This window comes from Antechinus flavipes, chromosome 5, assembly GCF_016432865.1.
Source record: "Antechinus flavipes isolate AdamAnt ecotype Samford, QLD, Australia chromosome 5, AdamAnt_v2, whole genome shotgun sequence".
NCBI lineage: Eukaryota > Metazoa > Chordata > Mammalia > Dasyuromorphia > Dasyuridae > Antechinus > Antechinus flavipes.
Genome location: NC_067402.1, coordinates 273,423,150 through 273,436,877, shown reverse-complemented (window position 1 = coordinate 273,436,877; position 13,728 = coordinate 273,423,150). Strand labels below are relative to the sequence as shown.

At 36.8% G+C, this 13,728-nt stretch overlaps 1 protein-coding gene across 1 annotated transcript in view; it reads left to right on the top strand.

Moving 5' to 3' along the window:
- ANKS1B (ankyrin repeat and sterile alpha motif domain containing 1B) overlaps positions 1-13,728 on the top strand; it is a 1,349,660-nt gene that overhangs the window by 441,361 nt on the left and 894,571 nt on the right. The gene's annotated exons all lie outside the window — the stretch shown is intronic.

Here is a 13,728-nt window from a genome sequence, read left to right as displayed (position 1 = left end):
TATATTTTTATAAGGTTGTAGTGATTTGGGGGAGTTCATGCTAGGAGATGAGGAGTAAGGTCTGAGATCTAAAAACAGCAGCAGGGCATCTGAGAGGTGTTTGTCCCTCTTAGTCCGCCTCAGTTCTCCTGGCTGAAGGGCAGTTGAAAATCTGAAGTTTGAAGCCTAGAGAAAACAGATTTCAAGAGCAGATTAAAAGTGGGGTATCATTCAGGGTTGAGATGGTGACATTCGGTAATGGGGCCTTTGCAGAAAATGCAGCAGATCCCATCTGTAGGCTGCCTGTAAGAATGCTAATAGCCCACCCAACAATACCAAATGCCCCCATTACCCATCTGGCAGGGGCATAGAATGCCAAAGAAAAGTAGAAGAGAAAATGCTAGGAGCAAAAAGTTCTTGTCTATAGTAAAAGTGTTAAGTAGCCTAGAGTTTAGCCCTTTTATTCTGGATTTCCAGGAAAACTAATTTCTCCTGGGGTGGAGTCAGGGTGCAGGGTTAAGGTGTGACACGCCCATAGAGTCAGGCCAGGTAGGAGGCTTTGATTAGGTTTGCTAAGCCAGTGATGTCCATTGGCTTTAAAAAAAATGTTCTGAAATCCGGGAGTTAATGGCTTTATCCCAAGGTTAATTTAGGGTCTCTTCAGTTAAGAGAGTCTATTCAATTAAAAACAGCCACTGTTCTTTGTTGTGAGGCAGGGTCTGGGGGGATGAAAGTGTCCCTGCCTGTCAGGGCTGCAGATCAAGATAAGAATGGTATTAAGTTTTTCCAAATCTCTTTTAACTATCTAAAAGTTTGTGCTTTAAAAAAAATTCCTTTTGGGGGTTTCAGAAGAGAGAGAGTTAGCTCCTTAATCTTACCATAAAAATCACCAAGCTGACTTAGGCAGAGATCCTGAGCACCCCCATCCCCACTCTTAATGGGAGAAGGGTGGAAGAGACTAGACCTAGTCTCTTGCTCTTTGTTCAGAACAAGAGCAAAATAGAAGTTCCATCCATTTTACCCAGCCGAGAGGTGTTCAGGCTGTCCTGGTGGAGCTAGGGAGACCTGACCAAACCCCAAATTCCTGCCAGAGAGCAGGATGCTGGGGGGGGCTAGGAGGGAGAGGCAGCTCAATCCCTGTACCATCCACCAGGTATTGACTGTTGTGGTAGAAAGGCAGTTCCTCCAGTGTTCCTCCTGCTAGAACTCACAACAGGGACTGGAGAGTCTCCTCCGACAGTTTCCTTGACATCTACAGCATGAACCTCTGGGGTTCCTAGCCTAAGACTGGGAGGAATTTGCATTAAAAAGGCACTTCTGCCCTGAGTGTCTTTCCCAGGAGGCAGAAGTTGCCCTGAGGAGAAGAAAAGAGCTGGGAGTATCAGGTGTTAGTTTAGGTGAGAGAGAGTTAAAACAACAACAACAATAGCTGTTTGTAATTGCAAAGTGGGAGAAACATGGAGGGCTCACAGCCCTCCTGAAAGAGTCAGGGTATCCCCAGATTAGCCAGGATTCTCCTTAGCTGGGAGGGATTTTGGCTTTGGAGGAGACACTTCTACTGGGATGCTAAGACTTCTGATGGGTGGAGAGAGATTGAATCCCAATTCAGCTAATCTAATCAGTGTTCAAGTTTTCAGGTTTTGAGCTTTTTCTCAACCCAAATGTAACAGGCCCCAAGCCCCAAACTTTCCCAATTCTATAGCTTTTCCATTCTCTGTAGGCATCCCTAAGAGAGAGAAAGATGTGAAAAAAACTTTAATTTTTGTCAAACTTCAGGAGTTTTGTGCCATGAGTGTCCTCAGGCAAAAACTCTGCTGAGGTGCAAGGCTTCCAACAGCTGGACTGTGGCCCCAGGGAGTTGAGCTGTCCCCTCACTTGTAGAAAGGGGGGGGGCGTGGCTTACCTGAGCTGGAAAAAAACATTGTGAATGGTTACCAATTGGGAAGTCAGCAGTCACTAGAAAGTCTAAAGTCCTTGACTTTCTGGGGAAAAAAGCTTTAGTGTTCTTGATTCAATAGCTCCTCCACTGATTCTGGACAGACTGTCCCCGATACTGTAGCTCCTCATCCTTCTCTAGAGAAGGAGAGCAACAAAATGCTCCCTGAACAGGGGAGAATTGTCAGAGACTATCTATAGCATAGACAACAAGTCTAGAGAGAGGGACCACAGGAATCCCCACAAGGGAATTCTGCAAGCTAGAGAAAAGGCAACAAGAAAGTCTTTTTTTACCTTGTCCAGATTTTTGGGGGGTTCTGTTTGGTTGCTAAAGGATAATGTCTAGTTTTTAGGGTTCTGTTTACTCAGGGAACCAAAGTATGATGAGGTTTAAGTTTTGGAGTTCTCTTTTGTCAGGGAACCAAATGAGATCCAGATTTAGGGAACGAAAATGAGATTAGGGTTCCTGGTGGTCAGGGAGTGAAATGATAAGGTCTTATAGCAGATTCAGGGATTCAGGGTACTAAATGGAGAGGTTTGGCTCCTCTGCAACCCCTTGGGATTTGGCACAAGGGTAGGAAGTTTTGGGGAACCCCCTTCTGGCAGTGCAGAGATTCTCTCTAAAGGAATTTACAGACCCGAAAACCTAGATTGATAAAAGAGGTTTATTATAGGGATTGGGAAGTCAAGTTTCTGACTGACAGACATAAAGTCTCATTAGGGAAATAGATGAGGATAAAGAGAGGGTAACATTGGAAGAGAATATTATTCCAGTGGACAGAGGTTTCCTTGGCATAACATGGCATGTCAGGTCCTCTGCAAGGAGTTGTTCCAAATTGGCTCTTTTTATCTATAAGCTGGGTTTCAGCTTGGGCTAAATTTGAATAGAATTGAATGAATCTCTTTAATTCAATAGGGTTGGAATTCTTTAGCTCAGAACTGAATCAACCCCACCTAGATAACAGAATGAAGCTGTTGTTTCTTGTTTTTTGGGGAAGGAGTTCCACAGGCACAGGGTCCAAGGAGAATCTCTCCTTCAAAGAGTTTTAGAGAGTTTCAGGGTCCCTTCTTCAGTATGACAATCAGAAAGGAGTTAATAACACTTAATTGTACTGTAGAAGTACTAAGAAAACTATAATCTTATTGACATTTTTTCCAACTAATACAAAGTATTTGGTAGGGAACAGAATAAAATATACATATAAATATGTGTGTGTGTGTGTTAAGTATATACAGAAAACTGAAGCATGGACCAGAAATGAATGAAAAATATAAAATCATGGCTTTGTTGTATGAAAATAGTGGCTGGAACACTAAAGTATAGAATGAGTGGAGGTTAAAAAAGAATGCTGAGAACAAGAAGGTTTTTTTTTTTTTTTGTTTGTTTTTTTAACCTATCTTGGAGTAAAGAAGAGGATCAAAGCAAGATGGATTGGATAATGGATGCATGGATAAAGAAAAAAGCACAACTTTTATTCTGCTTTCATTTCCTCTGCCAAGTGCAAATTCTGTGCTGGGAATAATACAACAAAAACTGTCTAATCAAAAACAATGTGAAAAGGAGGTAACAATAATGTATTTAGTTGTTATTTATTCCAAGTCACCCGATACAGATGAAATCCATCCTTGAGAAAAGAACTAGAGTAAACGGCTGTTATCCTTGGTGATGTTGAAGAAATGTGGGTGATGAAGGAAATGTGATAACCAAGAGAAGGGCAGATCTCCTAACTAAGGGGAAAACAAAGGAAAGGGAATGAAAACTACAAACCGTAACTTAGTGAATTTGTCTTTGATTCCTGACAAAATTCCTCAATTGAGTCATTAAAAGTGAATATTTAGAAATCAAAATGATCAAGAGGTTGAACCATAGCTTCTTTAAAAACAGGTAATACCATATTCAACTTATTTTCTTTGTTGGTAGTTTTACTAGATCAGAAAAATGCTTACAATTTATTGAGATTTCAAGCAAGAATTTGACAATGTCTTCAGTGCTGTTGTTGGGGGAAAGAACTATGGGTTGGATGGTAGGTCACTTAGAAGGCTTTAAAACTGAACCCAAAGAGTGGTCATTACTATTTTCATGTCAGTATAATGCCCCAGGGACCAGCCTTTGTTTTCATATTTCTCAGTGTCTTATATCACTGACTTGCATGGAGACATAAATGGAATGCCTATTAAACATGAAGATGCCATAAAGCTGAAGCATGTTTCAGTCAGGATATAAAATGAAGATAGATTTAAAGCTATAAATGATCTCAGAAGCCATCTAATTCATCTCTTGCCTCTTACAGATGACGAAATTCAGACCATGAGAGATTATTACTTGCTCAGGCCCTATTGCTAGTGACCATTGGAAGAGTAATTTGAATTCAGGTCTTTTTTATTCTAATTCCAGCTCTTTATCCTCTCTGTTGGAAACTACAGTGGTTGGTCAAATGTAGAGAGGAGAAAGCAAATTAATAGGCATGCATTATAAAAAGCCTATACAAGGGGAAGGTGGTCAAAAATAAAAGCTTTGACAACTTGGTCCAGAGCCACAGGGTCTATTTACTATTATCAGTTGCCCATAGGCAGCCTCGTGGCAGAGACCAGTGCCTTGCCTTAGACCATTGGCAGCAGCTGCTACTTTCTGCTTACTTCATTTTGATAGCTTCAGATATGTGAAGGGACATCATGTGGAAAAGAAAATAATTTTATTTTGCATCATATTAGGTGGCAGCATAAGAAAGGACCAAGAATTGAGAATCACAGGGATGTAAAATCTTGGCTTAATACATCTTTCCAATATGAGACTACTGGAAATTTTGGACTATCTCATGAGGTGGTGAGTTCTCCATCTTTGGAAGAGTTGCAAAGGAGGCTGGACAATTGGCTATTTGAATGTTAATGAGGGATTCCTGCATCAGATGGAAGATAACATATCCTTACTTCCCTTTTACCTCTATCAAAGAAATTATATTACTAAATTGTTTCAAGCACCTTAAAAATATCTCATTTTGCCAACAGTTCTCAAAAATACCAATCTAAAATATAGCTTGGAGCTTTAAATTTAATTAAAGCATAACTCCCAATTAAAAAAAAAATCATTGAGTGTTATATCCAATTATTCAAAAAAATGTTGCATTTGTAATTACAATATGCTGAGGACCTTCATGTAAATTATTACTCTGAAACACACTGTATGACTTCAAGAAAGTCACTTAGCCTCCTTAAGTCCCCATCTATAAAATGAGGAATTAGGACTAAGTAATCTCTAAGGTACTTTCAGATCCAGATGTGTTAGCCCATAATCCTATTTTGAGAATTTTGATACCAAAAAAAGTATTAAATAATGTCTTCATGGAGAGTCTTCTGCAGATAAAAAGGTCTGCCAGTCAGCCCCAAAAGAGAGGAGTATGAAGAAGTCTGCCTTTGCTCTTAAGACTCATAAATTTTGGTTACATATTTCTTGGGGGAGAAAGAGTGTATATTCATTTCTCTCATATTCTCTAAATTCCAGCCACACTGACATAGTTGCTACTCTCTATGTATTTTATTCCATTTTTATTCCATTTCTCCCATGCTTGGAATACTTTTCCTTCCTTACTTCTACTACCTGGAAATCCTAGTTGCCTTGAGGTTCAGGAAAAGTTCCATCTCCATAAGATGCTTTAAAAAGAAATATTCTGGTTAGTCTTTCTTCTAAAAATGATTTAAATTCATTTTGTACTTAGTAATATGTACATGTTGTTTGCCTTTCACCATAGTAAAAGACAAGCTCCTTGATAGCGGTCTTATTCTTGTTTTTGTTTTTGTTTTTTCTTTTCTCATTACCTAGGACATGGTAAGCATTTCATAAATGCTTTTTAAGTGAAATTGGAATTTTTCACCACCATGAAGGTACTTTAAATTTGTGCTCCTTCTTTCCATGGTCATTTTATATTTTTGGAAGTGTATAGCGAAGGCTTTTTGAAGGGACTGCTATATGACTACTTTATTATATCATCTCAGTAAATACATTTGTTTTGGTATGTTTTTAATCTTCTGCCAGGCTTTTAAAGTTGAGTGATAGGGCTAATGAACTTTAATTTTTGGAATGTGAACCAACAATCCTAAATCCTAAAATCCTATGGGCATCAGCCCTTCTTTGGGCAAGGTAGCCTAGAAGAAGTACTATATACATTTGAGGTAGAACAATCAAAAATCTTCCTGTAGCATGTAACACAGAAACTTAGCCATGAAGATGTTTGTGCTCTATGGCACATTGAAAATGGCTCCCCTTTAATGATAATAATTCCCAGATCTCAAATCCATGCAACTTTTCCTGAAAAGGCCATAGCAATGGATCAATAATTATCCTAGGTCCAGCAGAACTTGTCATGTGTTCAGTAGGTAGGGTCAAAGAGCCAAGAAGACCTTTATTGCTTACCCAGAAAAAAAAGGAAAAGTTAGACCCAGAGACCACCATACTCCCCTGCCCAATGACAGGAAAGAGAAGCGTTACAAATGCAGCAAATCCAAAGAGTTGCTTTCCTGACTACCAGGAAGGTAAAGACAATAAGAGTAAACCCAGAAAAGGAGAGAGGAGAAAGAGAAGGAGATGGAGATAACACAGTCATTATAATTTTGCAACATTTGAGTTTGATTGTTTCCATTTCCATTGCAGTCATTGTGTGCATCACTTTCTTGGTTTGTTTTGTGGTTCAGTCTGACTCTTCATGATCTTATTTAGAGTTTTCTTGACAACGATACAGGAATGGTTTGCCATTTCTTTCTCCAGCTCATTTTTCAGATGAACAATGACCTGCCCACGGTCACCTAGGTAGTAAGTGTCTGAGACTAGATTTGAACTCAGGAAGATGAGTTTTCCTGACTCAGACTCAGAACTCTGTGCACCCTATATCATCATTAAACTGCCCACTTGGTTATTTACTTTGTATAGTTATAGTTCAGTAATAGCCCATTAAAATTATGCAATACAGTTTGTTGAGCTTTTCCCCAGCTTGTGCATAACTACTTTTTCCTAATACTTTGCTGTCACTATGCTGCTAAAATTTTTTGGTATATAAGGAGTCTTTCTTTGTATCAGTTATCTTTTTGGGTTTTGTAGAATCTATGGTTCAAAAGATATGGGAATTTTATTTTCTCTTACTGTAGTTCCAAGTTGCTTCCCAGAATAATTGAACTAGTTTCCATTTTTATCAAGAATGCCTTCATGTGCTTCTCTTTTTTTCCCATGGCTCCTTTGGTATATCCCACTGATAGTGATTTCCTTCAAGTCTAAACTAAGTCTATCTCTCTTCAATAAACCTTTCTTAGTCAGTTTAGTATCTTATTTTTCTCTCTCTTTTTCTGCTTAGCACTTTGCATCCATTGATTATTTCTGGGTCATCTTAAAAAATTGTTTATATTTATACATAGTTGTTTGCATTTTATCTCCTTCATTACACTGTAAGGTTCTTTGTAGTTGAGACTGTCTTTTTTGCCTTTCTTTGTACATAGTAGGCACATAATAAATGCCAAATGATTGATTAATAAAGACATCAATGATGGAGACTTGTTCCTAACCCTTTATTGACTGAACTCAAGCAAAGGATGAGAATGATAGGGCAACAGGATAATAGTCCTCAAAATCTAACCATGAAAAGTAACAAGATGAAGATTTGCTTTTGAGCTATTTAATTACTGTTCCTAATTAATTATTTAATTACTGTTTCAAATAAATTAATTCTAAATAGAACTAGATAAGTAGAATGAATAAATAATAAGAATGACCAAAAAAATATGAATTATATATAATTTTATATGTGGAGAACTTTACCACACATTATGCAATGGGTTGATTAGTAGTTAAATTACTAATTGTTTCATGGAGTTGCCTGAGCCATAGCAGTGAGGAGGAGAGAAGATATTTGAACTCAGGTCTTCCTAAGTTATGTTTTCTATTTTAAAATAAAAATGACAGAGAGGGATGAGAAGAAAATAATAATACAGGAAGATGATACCATAATAATAACAACTACAACAACAGGAATAATGTGTATCATTAGAAATTTTCAAGGAAAGTCTATATGACTACTTTTAGGGGTAGGATATAGGAGAATTCCTTTTATTTATGGATTGAATTAGATGCCCCTTGAAGTGTGTTTCAATTCTCAAATTCCATTATTCTCTGATGTTATTTCCAAATTTTTAGTATACATTCAGATGATTTTTTTCTGCCCAAAGTATTTTCTTTATAAGATTCAAAGTCCCATAATAGCTACCATCCAAGTTTCATTTAAAATCCTGCTGTGTTACAGCAGGATTTCTGGGACAATTTGTTTTCAGGAGATAATAATGAAGTAGGGCTAATTGGTGGGACCCATTTGGGTCAGGTAATCATGGTAATCAAAATAATTGCAGGTCCCTGGTGGCTGCAGTGACTTCAATTCAATGTCTCTCTACATTGTTAGTGAAACATTTTCAATTTTCTTAGAATTCAGAGATGTATTTACTAAAACCCATTAGTTCCATGTAATAATATGGAGAGGTTCACTTATATAACATGTGAGCATGGTTATAGAACAACTACATTCTCTTAGTCATCATCATTATCATTTTACACATCTTATTTATGAAAACAAGTTTTATTTATTCACCTTCCAGTCACAGGTTGAATGACAATGGATGAACAAGGGTCTCATTGAGATACTTGTATGCTGCTGAAGGGAATCACATATATAACTTCTCAAAAAGACTAAATTTGCCTTGAAGTCTCACTTTCCTTCTGATACAAATTTAATGAATAATCAGGATGGGGGGAGCAAATGAATAATACATAAGCATGATGGGGGGGGAACAATTTCCATTTTTTCCCACATGAATAAAGAATGAAGCACATCAAGTGAGCCCAAATCTTTTTATGCTTCCTGACAAGGATTATGTTTTGCTGAGATGAGGGGTTGTGAAATGAACAGAGATTTGGAGGCTATTTCAGGAGAAAGAGAGACTAACTGCTGCTATCCACCTTTGCTGAGATTTCATACTTGAATGAAATAAGAAAAGAGAGATGAGTCAACTTTTGTAATACATGTTGACTGGACCTATTTTTGACATTTTATCAAGATTTTTCTTTTCTTTTCCACCACTTTGTTCAGCTGGTCATTTTTCCCCCCAGATAACAGTTTTTTTCAAGTCAACCATATTTTATCTGATGTTACAAAGTAATTGCAAGATTAGAGATTTAAAAGAAATGGCTGTCCTTAATGTTTGGTGATAAGCTATGATGTTCAGAAGTTCATGATAATGCTGATTTAGCTTTGGAGTAAGTAAGGAGGGGATCTGGCGTGAAAGGAATTGCCATTAATAAATGCTTGAAAACATGATCAGGATACACAGTCATAAATGGGTAGAAAATAGAATCTGAGGAAGCTTGCAAATCAGACTCTGAATATAATGGAGGCTTCTACCTAAGCATAATTGAGTCACCAATAAATGTCAGCTGGTACTAGTACATGATCACTTAGACCCTACATGAAATTTGCATGTTCAGATACCATGAAAACTGAACATTAATTTTATTACAGTGATTATTTGACCAAAATGGGTCCCACTTCAAAGAATATGATCAGATGAAAACCATCGATAGTTAAAACAAGTCCCACCAATTAGCCCTATCATGTGAGCACTCCATTTATACAATTCAGAACACATTCACACTATTTTTACCCATGAGCAATCTTTGTCCATGCTCTTCCAAGAGACTCCAAAATTCCAATCAAGGAAGTCTAGTTCATTTATTTATTTGTTTGTCTTATCTATTTGTATGTCTTTTTTTTCTGTCTATTTATTCATTCATTTATTAGTTCATGAGGGCAAATGAGTCATAAAGATTACCCCTGTTAGCCCTAACTTTTACCTAGTATTGAGTATACCTTCTCTTCTCACTATATGTTGCTTTGGTAATATCTCTTTTACCATTTCTTAAGCATAAGACATCATAGGAAACATATTTTAGTATGCTCATGACCATCATTTCTGGGGTCTTTTGGGCCCTTGCAACTTTGATTTTGTAGGGAATGTGATATGTTCAGATTTTGAATCCTAAACTTTTCCATGGGTATAGTTGTATTTAAATGATGAATCTTTGCACTAGAGAGTAATTTAGTAGCATTAAGAATATTGTATAATTTCCCCAAAGCAATTCATTCTACTCTTTCCCTCCAGTTCTAACCCACAGCTCATTGTCCATCTGGAATGGCTGTCCCAAATACTGGTACAGAGTTTCTTATGTAAAGCTTTTCTTTGAAGTCTTTAAAAGAATAGCCATTCTGGTTCTTTATAATGCAAAAAGTAATTACCTGATCTTAGGAAAATAGAATCTTTGCCATAAAGCCTTCAAAGAGGATATATTAATAGAGAAAAAAATGGAGATAATAAGCTGCTTCATCACACCATGATTCATTATCCAGCTTTGCTATTATAGATAAAAGATAAGGATAATTTACTATTATCCTATTCTATTAATATATCAGGGTATCATGTTAGTCTCTTTAAGAAAAATAACAGCATCAATTCTATTCAGCTTGTGTACAAATAGGAGCTCCATATCTTTCAGGGTTAGGCTTATTCACAACTGGTTATTTCATATTTTGTAGATAAAACATTTGACTTGAATCTCTTGAAGTTGTCCTTAATGAGATCCACTTGTTTTTAAATCTTTATTAATGCCTTTATTATTTATACAATAGTCACTGATGTGGTACCCATGCAGAATCTTCCCTTAGAATGAAATGAAAGAGTTTAGCAAAATTATCCAGCACTGTGATGAATTCTAACAAAGATGATGACCTTTCTTACCATCTACTTATGGACTGTGCCATTTAGCTGCCTTGACTTGGAGGGGGGAAATTTAAGTCACAAACTATCATCTGGCCCCAAGAGTGATCATGCCTTTAATCAGGTGCTTTTTAATGTTATTTTCACTGACATTATTTTTTGTTTTGTTTTGTTTATTGTTCTTTTGGCTCTTTCTTCACTTTGCATGAATTCATACATTTCTTCTTGTGTTTCTCTGAATTCTTGATGTTTGACATTTCAAACAGCAAGGCAATATTACATTAATTTAATATACCACAATTTATTTATATGTTCTCAAGTCTTTTGTCATTTACTTTGTTTTTTTTGTTTTGTTTTCTTTTATAAAACTTTCTGCCATTAATGTGCTAGCAGTTGATGGGGTCTTTCTGTCCTCAAATTCCTTGTGACATAAGTCTAGTAGTTCATTCTCTAGGTCAAAGGCATAAACTATGCATTAAGTTTTTTAGGTATTTTTCAGAATTATGGACCAGCTCACATATCCATTGGTAATGTAATGGTGTACCTCCCTCCATCTTCCTTTTCTGATTTCCTTTACATCTAAAATTTCTGTCTTCTTCCTGATTATCCTTGTTCTTTTCCTCTGAGATTATCTCTATTTTTTCTAGTATGTATCTTTTTCTTTTCTTTTTTTTTTCTTTTTACTTTGCTGTTTGCATTAAATTTTAAGCCTTTTAAAGTCAAGGACTAGTGCTTTTCTTTGTATCCCGAGTGCTGATGTTGTACCTGGCATATAATATTGCCTAATAAGTGCTTGTCAATTTTACTCTCTTTCTATAACCTCTTAAATATTATCTGTTTCTATCATTTATTTAGGTATAGTGCTTGTAGCACCAGACCTGGAGTGAGAAAAACATCTTTTTCAGTCCAGTCTGGTCTCAGACACTTAGTATCTGTATAATTCTGGGCAGGACACTTAATCCTGTTTGCCTCAGTTTTCTCATCTGTAAAATGAGCTGCAGAAGGAAATGATAAATCACTCCAGTATCTTTTTGAAGAAAACCCCAAATGGGATCACAAAGAAGATTATAATTGAACAACAATATTTCTATTTTTCATTGTCTTTGTTGAAAGATTGTAAGATTGGATCTTCCCCCTAAATATTTGAAGTTATCTCAATTATATATCCTTTCCTCAGGTTCTGTCAAATTAATTCATCCTCTGAACATAATGAACTTGAGTCTGCACTTACATCATCTCAGGGTATTATTATTAGATGTATGCATATGTCTAGATAACTTTATACCTGCAGAAATGATTTCTGATATCAGAATCAGTCTAGTGTTTTATGACATGCTTCCTTACCCTTGTTGGAAGTTTTTATGCCTAGGATTTCATGTCTTATTCTGAACAATCAATCTGAACTATAGAGTCCTTTAAAATCTCTTCCAGCTCAAGAGATATAAAACTATGAACTATTGAGTTCTTGGAAAAATTTGTGAAGTGAGGTCATAGCCTCTGGTTTTAATGGATTACTGGTAATAAAACATAAAAATGTTCCAGGAAATGACCAGATAGTCGGTCACTGTGGACATCAGAATAAGAAGGTAACATGTCACAACATTTTCAAGCACCTATGTCCTGTTCATTTTTACAGATTTAGGTGTTATTGGATGTAATCTCTAGAAAATACATTTTGGAAGATTTTATTTTCAAGCAAAAAGAAACTCAATTTTGTTTTCTAATTGTCTTTTCAGAATGGCTTTCTACTTTTTGAAAAGATTATTTGTTAAAAAAATGCATTTAATTCCCTCTTAGTATATATGATTTTTCCCCCTTAGCATATATGATTTTCTCCCTGGTGACAATAGACTTTTGTTGCCAAGGAACTAAGTTTCTTCTATTTATTTTCTATGTACAAAATTATTGTTACTATTATTGAGGCTAGATCTGCCAATCCCCCTCCCCTGGAAGGCTTGATCCCACTGCTGATTAGAAACTTTAACCTGCTTTGCTTCAAATCTGTGTCATTTCACCAAATCCCAAACAAATTTGTGGCTTCCCAGTCTTTTGAGAGTTCATCTTATTGTTTCTAGATTATGTCTCAGTCTCCACTGTAGTTGGAACTGTGGTAATGTGCTAGACTTTCTGCACTTAGTCTGCAACTAAGTGGTGCAACTGGCTCTGAAGTGGAGAAAATCTGAGTTCAAATCCAGTCACAGACATTTACTAAATGTGATGTTTGTAAAATCATTTTGCCTCAGTTTCCTCAATTTCAGAATAGAGACATTAATAGTGACTACTTCCCAGGGTTATTATGAAGATCAACTGAGATAATATTTGTGAATCATTTAGCAAAGCACTTGTCATACAGTATGTCTAAATAATTTTATCTTTCCATTCTCTCTCACTTTATCCTTCCCTCTTTCCCCTCTCTCCTTCTTTTTCTCCTTCCTTTCCCTTCCCTCTCTCATACCTTTCTTTCCTTCCTCCCTCCCTCCCTCCCTCCCTTCCTTCTTTTCCCTCCCTCCCTCCCTTCTTTTCTTTCCCTCCCTCCCCTCTCTCCTTCTTTCCTTCCTTTCCCTCCCTCCCTCCCTCCCTCCCTCCCTTCCTCCCTCCCTCCTTTCCTTCCTTCCTTCCTGCCTTCCTGCCTTCCTGCCTTCCTGCCTTCCTTCCTGCCTGCCTTCCTTCCTTCCTTCCTTCCTTCCTTCCTTCCTTCCTTCCTTCCTTCCTTCCTTCCTTTTCCTTACTGCCTTCCTTGCTTCCTGCCTTCTTGCCTTCCTGCCTTTTATTTCTTTCTCCTCCCTCCTTCTCCCCTCTCTTTTTCATCCCTCACACCCTCCCCTCTCTCTTTCTTTGTACCTTCCTTTCTTTCATTCTCTTTTTCTTTGTTCCTTCATTCTAAAAAATTACTGGGTTATTCCATAAATTTTCATTTCCATAACCCATGATCTAAAGAAGTAATTTCTTTTTGTTGGAATTAAAATTTTAATGCTATAGGGAGTTCCCTCCACCAATGTAAATCAGTACCTACTC